Source organism: Astyanax mexicanus, chromosome 15, assembly GCF_023375975.1.
Source record: "Astyanax mexicanus isolate ESR-SI-001 chromosome 15, AstMex3_surface, whole genome shotgun sequence".
Taxonomy (NCBI): Eukaryota; Metazoa; Chordata; class Actinopteri; order Characiformes; family Acestrorhamphidae; genus Astyanax; species Astyanax mexicanus.
In genome coordinates this window covers 21,625,597-21,642,278 of record NC_064422.1, presented here as the reverse complement: position 1 = coordinate 21,642,278, position 16,682 = coordinate 21,625,597, and the positions used below count along the sequence as shown (strand labels likewise).

At 39.4% G+C, this 16,682-nt stretch overlaps 1 protein-coding gene across 1 annotated transcript in view; it reads right to left on the bottom strand.

Moving 5' to 3' along the window:
• Positions 1-16,682, bottom strand: part of raraa (retinoic acid receptor, alpha a) — a 165,167-nt gene that overhangs the window by 101,470 nt on the left and 47,015 nt on the right. The gene's annotated exons all lie outside the window — the stretch shown is intronic.

Genomic DNA, 16,682 nt, shown 5'->3' with positions numbered 1-16,682 from the left:
GTCAGAGTCAGAACCCCAGTCTGTTAATCCCTTAGTTACTCAGTCAGATACTTAGTCAGTCACTCAGTCAAATACTCAGTCAGTTGGACAGTCCATCAGTCCACCAGTCAGTTAGTTACACAGTCAGTAAGTTACACATTCAGTCAGTGAGTCAGACATTTTGTTAGGAACCCAGTCAGTCAGTGACTTAGTCACGAGGGTAATTAATCAGTCAGTCAGTTAGTTAGTCGGTCTGTCAGTTAACCAGTTAGTTAGCCAGTCAAATCAGTCGTAGTGAGTTATACAGCTGATCTGTCAGCCAATTAGTCAGTTATCCAGTTGGTCAGTCACTAAGTCAGTCCCTTAGTCACTCAGTCCCTTATTTAGTCCCTCAGTCAGTCAGTGACTAAGTCAGTTTCTTAGTCAGTCAGTTACTCAGTCTGTCAGTCCATCAGTCAGTCAGTTACTCAGTCAATCAATTACTCAGTCCCTCAGCCAGTCAGTTACTTAGTCAGTTTGTTAATCAGTTAGTCTCTCAGTCAGTCAGTCAGTTACTCAGTCAGTCAGTCAATCCCTCAGTCAGTCAGATAGTTAGTCAGTTACTCGGTCGGTCAATTGCTTAGTCAGTCCCTCAGTCAGCCAGTAAGTCAGTTACACAGTCATTCAGTGAGTCAGTTACTCTGTCAGTCAGTCAATCCCTTGATCAGTCCCTCAGTCAGCCAGTCAGTTAGTCAGTCAGTTACAAAGTAAGTCAGTCAGTCACTCAGTCAGTCAGTCAGTTACTCAGTCAGTCCTTCAGTCATTCAGTCACTCCCTCAGTCAGTCAGTTACTCAGTTAGTCAGTCAGTCAGTCAGTTACTTATTCAATCAGTTACTCAGTTAGAACTTCACTCAATCAGTCAGTCAGTTACTCAGTCAGTGAGTCAGACTTTTGCTAGATTTACATCCCCAGCTAACAATTTTTGGTTAATTAAACATTCTTTGAACGTTACTGTTAACAATCCTAGAACATTTAATCAGTGATTTTTTCTGTATGTCCTTAGAACGTTTTTATTTAATGTTTTAAACATTCTGGTAACGTTGCTGCGACGTCGCTTGTGTCAATGTTACTTTTAACATTTCTATTACGTTAATTCATCATTATGTCACACACTTTCGAAAAATTCCTGGAGCAGTATTTCATTAAGGTTACAGGCTAACCTTTCCGGAACCTTTTCAAGACATTGCAAAACTTTCTTATAACATTCTCTTTTAGCTGGGTCTATACGGCCATATAGACCTGTGATTGGTCAGGCTGTTCACATCACAGCCAAACACTTTCAACTGGTTAAAGTACAGAGCATATTTGCATACTGTTTCCTGTGATGTCCGTATTGACTGTTGGGATGGAGTTTACAGCTTCTTAGAGACTTACACACTATATACACTCAGTCACACACACACACACACACACTCTTTGTTCGGTATGTCTGGCTCTCACACACACACATCATTATGGATATCATTATCCAGCTGAGCCCCATCGCTGTATCTGACTACAAAGAGACGTGACTCTTCATCACAGTGTGTGTGTGTGTGTGCATGTGTATGCGTGTGTGTGTGTGAGAGAAAGACTGTCTGTGTGAGTGTGTGTCTCAGACACAATGAACATTAGTAGTTCTGGGAGGAGGAATGAAAAATGGAACTTGTCCTGTTTTTCTCCTCCCTGATTCACCCCCCCCCACACACACACACACACACTCTGTGTCTCCCTCTTTTTCCCTCTCTCTCTTTTCCCTCTCCCTGTTTCCTCAGTGTCTCTCTCTTTCTGCTTTTTGCTCTCCCTGTACTTTTTTTTCTTCCTGTTCTCTCTCTCTCTCTCTTCAATCTCTTACCCTGCTCTTTAATTCTCTTTCTCTCCATACATCTAAATCTCTCTCTTTCTCAATCACATATGCAAGCCTCCTCTTTTACACTTATACACACACACAAACACACACACTCTCTCTCTCGGAGAATCAATGGACACTGGTCTGTGGTCGTCATTCTGATCATCTGTTTTGACCATCAGCTCTCAGTTCGGCCTCATTGATCCCTGGAAAGCAGAGGTTTATGGGATTTGTAGCGAGGCCAGAGTGTGTGTGTAAGAGTGTGTGTGTGAGAGAGTGAGTGAGTGTGCGAGTATATATAACAGAGAGAGAGAGAGAGAGAGAGAGAGACCCATACAGTGGCCTGTTTGTGGGAAAAACAATGGCAGGATTGACGGAGAGCAACATTATGAAGCATTCAGCACACGCCAAGTCCATCACACACACACACACACACACACACACACACAAACACACAAATCTAGGTCAGAGTGCCGCAGCTCATCCAAGTCTATTAAGTTTGTGTGAGTTTGCTTTTTTTGCGTAGATTTACGAGTTTCTGCTAATGTGGTGGGAAATGACGTTGTGAAAGTTTACGCGGTGTGTGTGTGTTTGTGTGTGTATGTATCAGAATGTGTGTGTGTGTGTTTGTGTGTTCTTATTCATTTAATGGTTTATACGGGACCCTATTTGCAGCTCCAAAAACATGCAAACATAAAAAGACAGAAAATATAAAAATCGTAACTCAGTTTTACTAATTATATTTGCGAGTTTTCCCTTTCCAGTTGTAAAACTACAATAACTATAAAAGTTTCGTGCAGCCCCCACCTGCAGAGAGACCCCCATATCAGGAACAACTTCAAAAGATTTTCATTAGGTCAGCCTATTATACACTATATGTCCAAATGTTTGTAGACACCACTACAATAAATTATAATTAAAGCGTTTAGCTAATTTCTAAGTTTCTAAGCTAAGTTCTCCTAAAAAGCACTACAGATAACCAATCGTGATTCTCTGGAGCAGATAAGCATAAACCTCTTGACACCATACCTGATGCCAGGTGTTGCCTAGAGGGGTTTACAGTTTGGTACTTTTCTCAGATCAGAATTGAAGTTCTCAAAACAGTTAATTCAATCTTCACATCTCCTCGTCACTTGTGCACATCATGATTGAATTTCTCATTGTGTTTCACATTTTGCAAATGTCTTTATTGTCATTATTGCTAATGTTCATGTACAATTTTCAGCTGTTTTTTTGCATTATCCATTGCTTATGTCGTGCTTATCAAAATGTGTTGTGTACTGAATATCTATGCAATTGTCTTACCCTACAAAATATTAAGGCTTTAGGTCATTGCCTAGATCATTGCATGCAAAAGTGCTGAACAGCTTGTCATAATCTCTCAGGCATAATTTATACATTTCTATAAAACTTTGTTGGTAAAGTTTATAAAATAAATGGTCTTACAATGGCTGAAACTGGTCACCGGGTGCAGCCAAATATTGGAAGAACAACTGTGTCTTTGATCGTTTAAAAGCCTTGCAAGTGATGATATTCAGTGTAACGTGAATGAAAACATGTGGCCCAACAGAGAGGAGAGTCATAATGCGTAAAAAAGCACTATAATTGCTTAAGTTGTTGTCTCAGGTTGTTTTGAATCTTTACAGTAAGTTTATAATTGTGTAATTTTTTCTTTGTGTTATGTATAGAGTGCTGCCAAACATGTGTCTGTCTTTGCTAAATCTCTGTCAGATTTTTTTGTCAACAAATTGCAGTGCAAACAATACAGTAAAAGAATATTACTCCGAACTTTTGATTACAGTGCAATTTCTTGCTGTCAGTCTCCCACATACAGTCATGATTAACTATGTTAGTGTAAGTTTATATTTTGTGTGTAACACATACAGTTTTAATTGACTTGATTCTAATCAAAAGTTTGTTTCGATCAGAGTATACTTACACTGTACACTGTTGACAACATGACTAAGTATTTTGACTGCCTTGTTCATAGGCAATGACACACAGACTAGGTATTCTGACGGCACTGACAAAAAAAATGCTTTTGAAGCAAAAACAAAGAATTCTGAGTGAGGTACGTGCTTTTGCAGGTATTTCATTGAGTTTTGCTGTTTGCGCTGTTTTGAGAAATGCACTTGTTGTGATGCCACTGTAAACCATGACGTGAAAAATGTACCAAAAAACTGTAAAAGCCCACAAGTTGGGAAGTTGATGATTTTTTTGGATGAGGTGAGGTCATATCAATTTACTAAGAAAAAAAATAAATTAGCAACGTTAGCACAATACAGTTTGAGTGTGCATGTGTGTGTATTCCCTTCAGAATGGCCATGTGGGATTGATTCGGACAACTAGACTCACAGCAGGGATTCTCTTTAGAGAGAGAGACACACACACACACCTCCGCCCATGACACTCTTTCATCAGCTCCATCCATCCATCCTCCATGTACTCCTCCCTCAAGCCTGCAGCCCTCACAGCCGACCAACCAGACACACTGGATGGAGCACTCCTCACTCAGAAGTAAGGTGTGTGTGTGTGTGTGTAAGACGGGTCTCATTTCATTAAAATCACTCAGACCTTGTAATTAAACACTTAATGAGAACAGAGACCATTAACACACACTCACGTTCAGAGGAGCAGCAGCGTGTGGAAATCTACAGGAACAGAACAGTGTGTGTGTGACCCTCATTGTCCATAAGGCTTCTGAACCTCTTACCTCAATATATATATATATATATATATATATATATATATATATATATATATATATATATATATATATATATATATATATATATATATGTACAGCTCTGGGAAAAAATAAGAGACCACTTAAGACGTCAAACCAGGATGAACTGATTAAAATTCTGCACCAGGAGCGGCATAAAGTTATCCAAAAGCAGGGTGTAAGACTGGTGGAGGAAAACATGCCAAGATGCAGGAAAACAGTGATTAAAAAACAGGATAATTTCACCAAATATAGATTTCTGAACTCTTAAAACTTTATGAATATGAACTTGTTTTCTTTGCATTATCTGAGGTCTGAAAACTCATATTTTTTGTTATTTCAGCGATTTCTAATTTTCTGCTCTAAAAAACAAACAAATGCTCTAAATAACAATATTTTATTTGGAATTTGGAAGAAATGTTGCCTGTAGTTTATAGAATAAATCAACACTGTTAATTTTACTCAAACATATACCTATAAATAGCAAAATCAGAGAAACTGATTCAGCTGAAGTGGTCTCTTATTTTTTTCCAGAGCTGTATTTTATATATATCACAATTCTGGAGGGCTTTTTAACCCTCTATCCCTCTAAGAAATGGCATTATGCATGGTTCCAACAGTTGCATCTGCTCATCTGCTTGCGTGTGTCAGCAAGGTTTTTTTTTTAAAGGGATATCCTAACAAATATTTGAACATGTATATGTCTATGTAGTGTATATGTATATTATATTCCTTTTGCATTTATATTATATTTTCATTATATAATCAAATTTACTTACATATATACGTATACGAGGCATTACTGTTTGGTACGGAGTTGGTAGCCATCTGTGGCGACCAGTTCTATATGCATAGTGAGTGTGTGTGATTAAATGTTTCTGCCTGCCCCCTGTGTGTGTGTGTGTGTGTGTGTGTATGTGTGTGTGTGTGTGTGTGTGTGTGTGTGTGTGTGTGTGTGTACTGTGATTAGATTGAACAGTGGATCAATAACTGTGTGTCAGACTAATGAAAAGCTTCTTATTCTTTTATTTCCTGCTGTATCAGTAATGTGTCTCAGCCTGCATTAAACTTGACATTTTATTGGACACTGCAAGGAACACTCCACCCCTTACTCCGCCCTCTACAATCCACATTCTACACTCATCTCTTTACACTTCACACTCTACACTCCACAATTTGCACTCTAAACTCTACACTCACATTATATACTCCACCATTTTCATTCAACTCCCCACAATCCGTATCCGCACTCCACACTTTACGTTCTACACTAACATATTTTTCCACATTATAGTATAAATCAATGAACTAAATAAATATATATACATTTTTTGGTCTATTTTCATACATAAGGTGCACCGGATTATAAGGCACATTTTATGCGACACTAGTAACTAGTAGTAGGAACGGAACCATGTTTTCCTTCTAATTCAGCAGGTCTCGCCACTAAGGTAAGTTAAGTAAACAAAACTGTAATTCAGACAGCTCAAACGAGACCTGGATGTGAATCTGTCCATGTGCCGTTGTCAGCGGCCACAACAACTTTGTTGTTGTTGGAAAGTATATGGCTTTAACACCAGCAGCTTCATAAACACTGTCCATGGTCGACTTTGCATTTCATAAAAAAGTAGAAGGGAGGGAGCCCAGCGTGGCTTGCAGCTTTTAAACTGACATATCCTCCAAAGAGGATATTTCAATATCCAGGAAATTGGCTCGTTTTACTTTGTTAAAAAGAATCCTACAGAGCTGCATCCTGAAAATAAAATATTTATTACTATTCATTATATACATAATGATAAGCTTTGAACGTATATGTTGTGAAGAATTGAAAAAGAATAAATAAATAATAATAAAAATATATTATAATAATTTTGTTTTATTATTATTATTATTATTATTATTATTATTATTATTATTATTATTTATGTATTTATTTACTTTTTAATGCTTCACAGCAAATATGTTTTCCACAAAACAGCTGCTGCATGGCTGCAGGACTGTCCAATCCAACACCCCTGATGTTTACCTCGGCTGATGATCTGACTCGGTTCTCGGTTCTGAGTCAGAGCTTTCAAAAAAATGAAGTAATTGAGTTTTTTATACAATACCTTTCCTATTTTTTGCTATAAAGGTAGTTGTATGCCACTGTGCTCTTATAGTTAGTAGCTCTTTGCTATCTACACCGTCGGAAAAGACGAAAAGATGAAGAGTTCACTATATCAATATAGCTTACTTCAGTCCACATCTTTAGGTTATCTACCCACTCTGAGAGCGTGGAAGGCTGAGGCACTGTTAAAACACAATCACCACAACTTTTTAAAACCTCCATACTGTGCAAACACTTAGTATTATTGGCCATGTTTTTTAATAAAGCAGCAATTAACATCCACATTTTGCTTACATTCGCTTATAATACAAACACTGACCGGAAACCAAAAACGGCCTTCAGCTATGAATCATGGAAAAGGGTAAAGTTCAGGAAAATTGTGAATAGTCCACACCTTACACTCCATACTTCACATTCTATAATCCACACTCTATTTGAATAACATAATTACAATGTATTATACATCTAGGTATATCCCCATATATTTTTTTATCAATATAAATATGTTAACATAATCATATTATAGAAGCAGGAAATGAGAGAATGACTGACTAAATAAGAAAGAGAGAGAGAGAGAGAAAGGTAGAGAGAGGGAGGAGTGTGCAGTGGTCATTTTTTTTAAGCATCCTCCCTCAAGCTGGACTCTTGGCGGGACAATTACCATTCTCCTTTCCATCAGACCATCTCACACACACACACACACACACACAGCATGACAGCCACTGACAGGCTGCGTCCAGACTAATGATTTTGGGGTCACTGGGTTGTGTGTATGTTGGTGTGTGTGTGTGTGTGTGTGGGTAGGTGATTCCCCTGCATACTGATACTGGTTGTTGAGTATCTCTGTTGAGAGTCCGTGTGTGTGTGTGTAGACTGATGATGGTAGGGGTCAAAGGAAAAGCTCCTGACCAAAAAGCAGAGACTGACCCACACAGTGCTGGACATTAGCGCTGTCCGAAACAGCACATTAGACAGGAACCTCCTGCCGAAGGAAAACACATTCAGCAGCAGTATACACACACACACACACACACGCACACACACACAGAATTCATTAAAGCCAATAATCCTAACTTTTTCCATAAAAGATAAAATAACTAAAAAAGCAAAAAATAAAATTAACTGCATTTACAGCTTTATTCTGTCCTTCAGTAAAGTTTAAATACATCCCTCATCAGATAAGTCTATATCCAACAAATCTGACCACCCTCTCTTTGTCTTCAAATCAAGTCAATTAAGCCCAAGTCGACTTAATTAGTTAATAATTTAAGCACAAGTTGCGAGTTATTTAAATCATAAGCGTGAGTTGCATGTCGTTTAAATTACAGTTGAATCACCAGTCTTTTAAGCACAAATTGGGCCCTATTTTAGACAAGAACAAGAAATAAACCAACCAGTGTGTCACTTGCTTTTCCCTTTAAGAGGCAGATGAGCTCTGACTTTGGCATGTTTGTATCTTAATAGTGCGGCGCTTTGTGCGTCTCAGCAGAAAAAACTGACCTGTGCATTCATGCTGTGAGGGTTGCCGCAGCTCATTTAAGGAAAATGCAATGTTATTTTATTCTTTATTCTCTTTATTGCTGAGGTAAAAGTCAGGTTCACGTGATCTGACAATTGACTGTTGCCTAGATTTATGTCAGTCAGTAGCGTACCTGTGTTTTTCGCCGCCAAAATAGCAAAAGGCAGAAATTTACCTGAGCGCACCTAATTTCCAGACCACCACAACCATCGATGTTTTAACGGCACAGGTGCAAGGTTTCAAAATAGACTTTTTACAGAGGGTAAGATAGGAATGAGCATCGCAACGCGCCTTGCGCTGGGCATAACATAACATAGGGCCAATTGTGTTGCAGGTCACTTAACATTAAGTCAAGAGTCATTTAAGCACTGGTCTGAGTCAGATCACAAGTCATTTATGCACAAGTGTCAGTCAAGTTATTCAGCCAGTTGATTTGTGACTCAATTAAGTTATAATCCTAGTTGAATCACCAGTGATTTGCAAGTCATTTAGGCATAAGTGTAAATCAAAATGTATTTAAGAAGTCCAATTGCGAGTCATTTAAGCATAAATGAGAGAGTTATTTAAGTATGGGTTCAAGTTTAGTCGTGAGTCATATAGGCACTTATTCCAGGCAAATTGTGAGTATTTAAGTATATGCTGAGTTGTGAGTCATTGAAGCCTGAGTGTGAGTTCAGGGCCATTTAAAAGACGTCCGAGTCCAGTTACTGAAGCACGACTGAAGTAAGTTAGGCACAAGCTGAGTCATTTAAGAAGTTGAGCTGTGAGTCACGCCTAAGTCAAATTGCAAGATATTTATGAAAGTTTAAATTAAGAGTCATTCAAGCATGAGTGTGAGTTGAGTCAGCTAATAAAGTCAGAAAACATGCAACTCAAGACTGAAATATTGACTTATGTTTCTATATGTAATAGTAATATGCCCCAACTACATCATATAAAAGTAGAAGATAAATTTTCACTACTTTCACACCACAAGACGAAGTACGGCAGAGTGAGTGTTTTTTTTTTTGTTGTTGTCAGAGAGACTTCAAAAGATATTATTAAAGCTGCTTATGTAAACGACAGCCAGACTGTACACTCATATTGATATCAGACTCAGGATAAGGTCAAATTAAGTCGAGCAGGAGGCTCGTTTTGTAGTGTTAATCATTAACCGCCTGCAATTTAATCCTCTTAGACAAACAATAAAAAAAGAGTAGCTTGATGAAAAATCATTTATTTACACGGATAAAAAGGCTACCATCACTGTTAGCATGGTGCTAACTGCATCATATTGCTAAATAATAACCTGGCACATAAAACAAGGCAAAAGAAATACTGTACATCCACAGATTTGTAGGCAAGGCTTGTCCTCTTTTAATTGCATTTATAGAAAGCCTTTACTCTTCTAGGAAGTCTTTCTGTTAAATGTTGGAAAATTGCCAAGAGGATTTGATTGCATTCAGTCCCCTGAGATAATTAGTAAGATCTTGGGACTTGGCTACATTGATTGGGACTTGATTTAAGACTTGCCTATACTGATTTAGGACCCAAGACTTCTTTTTATTGAGTTAGGACTCTGCCAATATTGACTTAAGACAATATTTTAGACTTTGTTATATTGATTTTATAGCCTTTTCTATTCATACATGGGACTTGATTAGAGACTTGCTTTTATTTATTTAGTCTCCTATACATGCGCCTACTCTATATCGATTTGGGCCTCGTCTGTAGACTTGCCAACACCTACTTGGGAGTTGACTAAATACTTGCTTATACTGCCATGGGACTCTTCTGTAGACTTTTGTATGCAAACTTGGGACCTATTCATTCACCTATTGATTGCCTATAGTGAGTTGGGGCCTTGCTTCTTTAGCCTCGCCCACACTGACTTGAGATTTCCAATAGACTTCCCAATAGACGCAACTTAGGACTTACTCATTTTTACTTGCCACTCTCCTACTGACTTGCCTATACTGGTTTGGACATCACCTATTCACTTGCCTATACTGATATGGGGCTTGCCTACAGACTAGCCTGCACTGATTTGGGAGTCTTCTACAAAGTTCTCTATGTTGATTTGGAACACGACTTCAGAAATTAATATACTGCACTGGGTCTTACCTATTCTGACTTTAGCCTTGCTTATAGACTTGCCTACACTGACTTGGGACTCTCCTGGGGAACTTCCTATGCTAACTTGGTTCCTCAGCTTTACTGGCTTGGGCCTTGCTTCTTTAGCCTCGCCAACACTGACTTGAAACTTTTCAATAGACTTCCCAATACTGACTTAATATGCAAATTAGGACTTGCTCATCTTCTACTTGCCTGCCTATACTGGTTTGGATCTCACCTATTGACTTTCCAATACTGATTTGGGGCCTACAGTCTTGCCTACATTGATTTAGGAGTCTTCTACTCCTAAGTTCTCTATGTTTATTTGGGGCAAAATTTGAGACTTTCATATGCTGTACTGGGTCTTAACTTTAGCTTATAGATTTGCCTATACTGACTTGGGCCTCGTCTATAGACTTGCCAATACTGACATGGGACTCTACTGTGGAACTGCCTATGCTGACTTGGTTCCTTAGCTTTACTGGCTTGGAACTTGCATAGTGAATTGACTTTAATAACTAGACTTCACAATAGACTTCCCAATACTTACTTAAGACGCAAATTAGGACTTGCTCATTTACTTGGGACTCTCCTACTGACTTGCCTATACTGGTTTGGACCTCACCTATTGATTTGATGTTGACTTGGGAGTCTCCAACAAGGGTTGTTTTTGTTGACTTGGGACACAACTTAAGACTTACATATAATGTACTGGGTCTTACCTATACTGACTTGCTTATAGACTTGCTTATACTGATTTGGGCCTTGTCTATAGATTTGCCAATATCGACTAGGGACTCTCCTGTGGAACTGCCTATGCTGACTTGGTTCCTCAGCTTACTGGCTTGGGACTTGCTTATTGACTTGACTTTAATAACTAATATCTTGCTTATTTTTACTTGGACTGATACTTGCCAGTACCTACTTGGGACATTGATACTTGACACTTGAGCTTTAAGCCTTATTACTTATAGACTTGCCTATTCTGGCTTGGGGTGCATCTTTAAACTTGTGTATACTGATATGGGTAATTCTTGAGACTTGCTGTAGTGACTTGAGTCTAGGGTTGCAGCGGTAACCGGCTTCACGGTATACCATGGTATTAAAATGCACGGTTATCATACCGTGTGTGTTTGCTTATTACCGGTAAAACGCAAGCCAGCGGAGAAACTCACCCGCGCATGCGCAACTCTGCTCCGCTTCAGCTACTCGGCACACAGCGGTGAGAACGGCAGAAAGTTCATCAGACTAAACAAATCTCCGTCCGCCTAAAAAAAGGCGAAACTAAAATCAGCAGTGTGGGACTATTTCAGAGACCCGCCCAACGCAGGATGGTTATCCGATTTGTAATCAATGTGGCCGTAAAGTCACAGCTAAAGTTGGACATACGTCAAACCTGTTCTCCCATCTCCGAGAACACCACCCCGCTGTGCAGCGCAAAGTATGTGTTTAGTTTATAATTTTAATCTGAACATAAATAAAACTTCTTTGTAGTCGTGCACAACCCATGCAGTAAGCGCCCGCAAAAGCGCTGAGTTATCCGAAATTTGGGCACGCAGGTACAGGCGTGAAGTGCGTGCTACGATGGATTCACGTGTCCGTGTAAAGGTCCTGGCCGGACTGGATGTGAAAGACGCCATTCATTTACACGCGTTCATTTTCAAATTCTGACGTGCCTGTTTTTCATATGTTAAAACCAGACTCGCTGTGAAAGCCTTAAAATAGAAATCTCTATTGTGAGGATCATGTCAGAAATAAATCCCCTTTTTCTGCAGTATCTGGTTATATACCAACTTGGCAGTAAAACGGACGTTTACAACAGTTGTTGATCAGACACTGACCCAGGCTCAGTTTATCAGATATTAAATAATTTAAACTTAAATAATTGTACTGAATATTTTAAATACAGGATCTTTACTTCTTAGAGGACATGTAATGTGTGTAACGTGTGTGTGTGTATATATATTATATATATATTTTTTATATACACTCTTAATGCCCTTAAGAGTAGTGGAAAAAAATGGTTTCCTTCACCTGATGGTGTACAGCTTATTTTTTTTTAAGGAGACATTAAAATTATAATTGTTCCAGGTTTCTACAATAAATAGTTAATTGAACAAAAAAACCTTTGTTGTAATTTCTTTAAGGGTCAGTTTAATAATATATGTAACAAACTGTGATACCGTGATAACCGTGATACCGCGGTATTTTCTGAGACGGTTATCATACCGTGAAAATCTCATACCGTTGCAACCCTACTTGAGTCTTGACTTAGGACTTGAATGTCAAAACTTGTGAATTACTTGTGACTTTTCAGTTGTTTCAGTGACTACTGTAGAAAACGTGTAATGCTTGTGTGTAAAAGCTTTACTTCATGAATTGATAAAGTGTAACCAAAGTCTGATTTGCTAACGCAGAGAAAACAGCGATTAGAAGACCATTTTGAACGCATTATGTGTGTATGTGTGTGTGTGGGTCTACAAGTAGTTTGGCAGAAGCAGGCAGGGGTCACGCCGCTGACCCAGTGGAAGACAAATGCTTTTAGCAGGAGGCCTGCTGACCTTTACGTTAGGAGCGGTAATGGATGGGGACCCCAGAAGACCAAGGGTCAAACACAGCAGAGGGCCGGAAACCCGAGCCAATCAAAACAAAGGGAACATCGTGGCACATGACACAGCAACTTACCGACACTGACTGATACTGACTGCACAGCAAAGTCAATACGACCGCCGTACAGGTTAGCATTAGAAACCTGAAGGACAGAGACTGTGGAGGACAAGTAAGGCTGCAGGACTGTAGGGGTCACTTGCAGGTTATTTACAGGAGGGAATATGAGCATGAGGAAGAGTGTGTGATTATGTGGAATGTGGACTTCAGTATGTGTAAGAAGAGAGAGGACAAGTAGTAAGAGAGACAGTACAGTATGAGAGGATGAGAGAGAGGAAGAGAGACCTCTAGCTAAGGCAAAGAGGAGGTTATGTAACGTTCACAAAACAGAGTGCAGTGATCAAAGACTCGCAGAGCAGAACTGAGCCTAAAGCTGTCTTACACATACACTCACACACATTCACACACAAGCTACACTTTACACACATACAGTGTCCCCCTATGAATGTAATTTATTTCTCACACAGACAGATAGAGAATGAGAGGCAGTGGAACAGAGATGGTGATGGTCCCTCTGCTTAACCTCCTGCAGACCTTCATGACTGACCAAAATGTTATGACGCTTGATTTAAAAAAAGAAACGATGACTATGCAGGTGTCTCAATAATTACAGTACTTACAGTGTATCTGTTTCACCTCACTTAGAGAAACTGTGGATAGCAGCTGTTGGCAAAGATAGCTAGGTTAGCTAATTCTCTTATTTTTCTTTGCTATGTTAAATAAGCAGACTTCTACAGTGATGTGATCTATGATGTGTAGGGCTGTAACTAATGATTGTTTTAGTAATCGACTCATCTGCCGATTATTTTTCTGATGAATCAATTAGTCGACGATTATTTTTGGTTTAAAATGAGAGAAACAGCTGAACCTAAGATTTAAATGTCCTTCAAATTGTCAAGCCACAATGCTCTCCTTCCACACTCCCGAACTCCACTTCCCAAAGAGCCACTGGCGATGACGTCACCATCAGCCGCTCACCTTCAACCAATCGCGTTACGCTCACCCGTTCTGAGTCACCTGTGTTCTAGGAAGTTCCGGTTCATAGTAATTCTAATTTATGTATATATAGGTTTCAGTTGGCATCTGTACTTTGAGAGGTATTGTCGACTTATGTTGCGTACTGAGCGATTTTCCCAGCCTTTTTCTGTCTGCCCTTTTTTTATGACCTATTTTTCTGTATCACGGTTTTTGCCTTTCGTCTTTGCCATCATCGGATTTGTTGCATTATTGGACTGTATTTCTAGCTTCGGATCTCGGACTGTTTTCCCTACTACGTCTCCTGTTTTCGGTGTGAGTGTTATTCATCCTGTTAACTGGTTGTTAATTCCTGTTAACCACTCTGTAAATAAACCTGTCATTACCTTTTACTCAGCAAGCGTCACTCCTATCTGTCTGGCGTTACACAAATGTCCAGATCATTGTCGTTTGGATGTGGATATTTAGTGAGGAAATGTGAAATTTGTTGTAATTAGACACTTTTCCAGACTCGTAACCCGTCTATAACATTGTGTTTTTGTCCCCAGTAAATTGAGTAGTGCTACTAATTGACAATTAGTCGACAACAAACAAATTTATTTATAATCCACACTGTCGATTGTATTGAATAATTGTTGCAGCTCTAATGATCTGACAAGTCTATGTGCTAAAAGTACACAAACCACCACATCATACAAACCTGGGAACCTAAGCCAACGCCAAACAAACGGCCGCTGCTGATTTGAAGTAAGAAAACAATGAATTGACAATGAATCAGAAATTGATGACTTAGCAAACAGACATAAATACACACACAAAGAGCCACAGGTCAGGGGGTCACGTAGTTTAAATCACCCTCCGCTTACACAAGAAAGACATATCTGTTCTGCCTGCTTTCTGCCCCACTTTGCTGCTTTTATGCCCCCTCTCTGGACCGAAGTAGTAGCCGCTAGCATGGCGGTAACCTTTAGCATGTGCAGCTAAGCAAACACAACCCCAGTGCCTTCCCGAGTCCCGACACAGAGAAAAATGGAAAGACAGCGCGGAGGATGTCAGCTGGGCCTCAGCAGCTCCATCTCCCCATCTCCTCATCTCTCTTTCTCCCCGCCGCTCGCGCTCTTTCCACGCCACATATGTTTTTATTTACCGTAGCTGCTAACGCTATCTGCGCGCCTCAGACTAGCTTCTTTGTTTGAAGCCTCATCAATCAGGCGCCGCGGAGCCCAACCAGAAAAGCAGATGAGAGACAAAAGGAGATGGAGGCTTTGGGAAGGTGGGGAAGGGGGGGGGGTGACCTGAGCTGGAGGGCCGTGATAAATCAGCGCTCTACAATAACACGCGCGGCGTAATGTGGCTAAGCTAATTCATCAACTCAGCACGAGATCTAGCAGGGTGGGGAGGGCGGATCGCAAAGCTAATCTGACCAGGCTGAGCCAAATGCAGGTGGGGAGGTTGTGTGTGTGTGTGTGTGTCTGTATGTGTCTGTAAAAAAGACAAGTCTAGCTTAGCATAGCTTTTGCATCAAAAGGATACAAGACTGGGGCAAATTAAAGAACTGCGCTAGAACTGAGAACTGTGTTTGTCTGTGCGGAATTAAATAATAGGAGCTGGGTACCTGAAAATGACAATGACCCCAAATACTGTGGTTCCTCCAGCACAACTTAAAGCAAGGTGGGAGAACAGGAGCATTATTTTGTTCACCACTTTCTACACTGGTAAAAAAAAAAAACACTTGTAAAACTGTGTCCAGCACAGTTTTGCACAGATATTTCCAGTTACAGCTGAATTCACACTTTTAAACCCAGAAAAATGCTCTTATTTACCTTTAAATGCCTGATTAAAGGATTTTGAGTGCTCTGCGCTGACTCAGCTCTATGATCGGTCCGGATGCGAGACAGCGCGAGGGTGGGGCAGGGTCTGCTGATGTCATGGGCCCTGCATTGTTTAATATCGCAATATATATAGTCGAAAAAATAACATTTGCAATGTAAAATTTTCCAATATCGTGCAGCCCTAGTCCAGACATAATATAGCACATAAGAAGTACAAACAAATAAGACAAACCAGATTCAACATATTATAATATATAGTATTACTTTAATTATTAATGTTAGCAAGGTAAGGAATCATTAATAGAAGAAAGTTAGAAACGGGGACCAAGTGTCCCAAATTGATGCCATCTTATTTTTAAGGATTTTAAAGAATGTGTTTCAAATGCATTATCTGTTCTCTGTTAAAAGATTTATTCATGAGATTGCAGAAGGTTTGGTTCTGTCCTTCCATTCCAAACATTTTAGCATTTGATAGTAATATTAATAAAAATGGTTGGATTTTGAGGGGTATCTGAATTAAAGATATTTTAGTCAGTATTATGAGAGAGGGAAAGAGTGAGATGGTAACATCTAATGAAAGCTACAAAAAGCTGCTCCGACCTCTAGAACATGAGTAAGGTCTTCTGCATTTATCAGGCCTCACTCCAACTCCAACGTCCAACATTTCCAACATTGCTGTGAGCATGCAAGCCAGTATTTTTTTCTCACTCACAAGTTAGCACCTCACAACTTACACAAGTGTATGCATTCCTAAGCCGTCTCCTGAGATAACATTTCATATTCAGTTTACAAACTGATATCCCATGACATTTGATTGTTGTTATTGGAATTAGTATAGGATTTAGCGGGAGTGTTATGTTTTTATGAAGCTCTATAAAAAACCCTGTAACAAAAGCATATACAGGTTTTTCTGCAC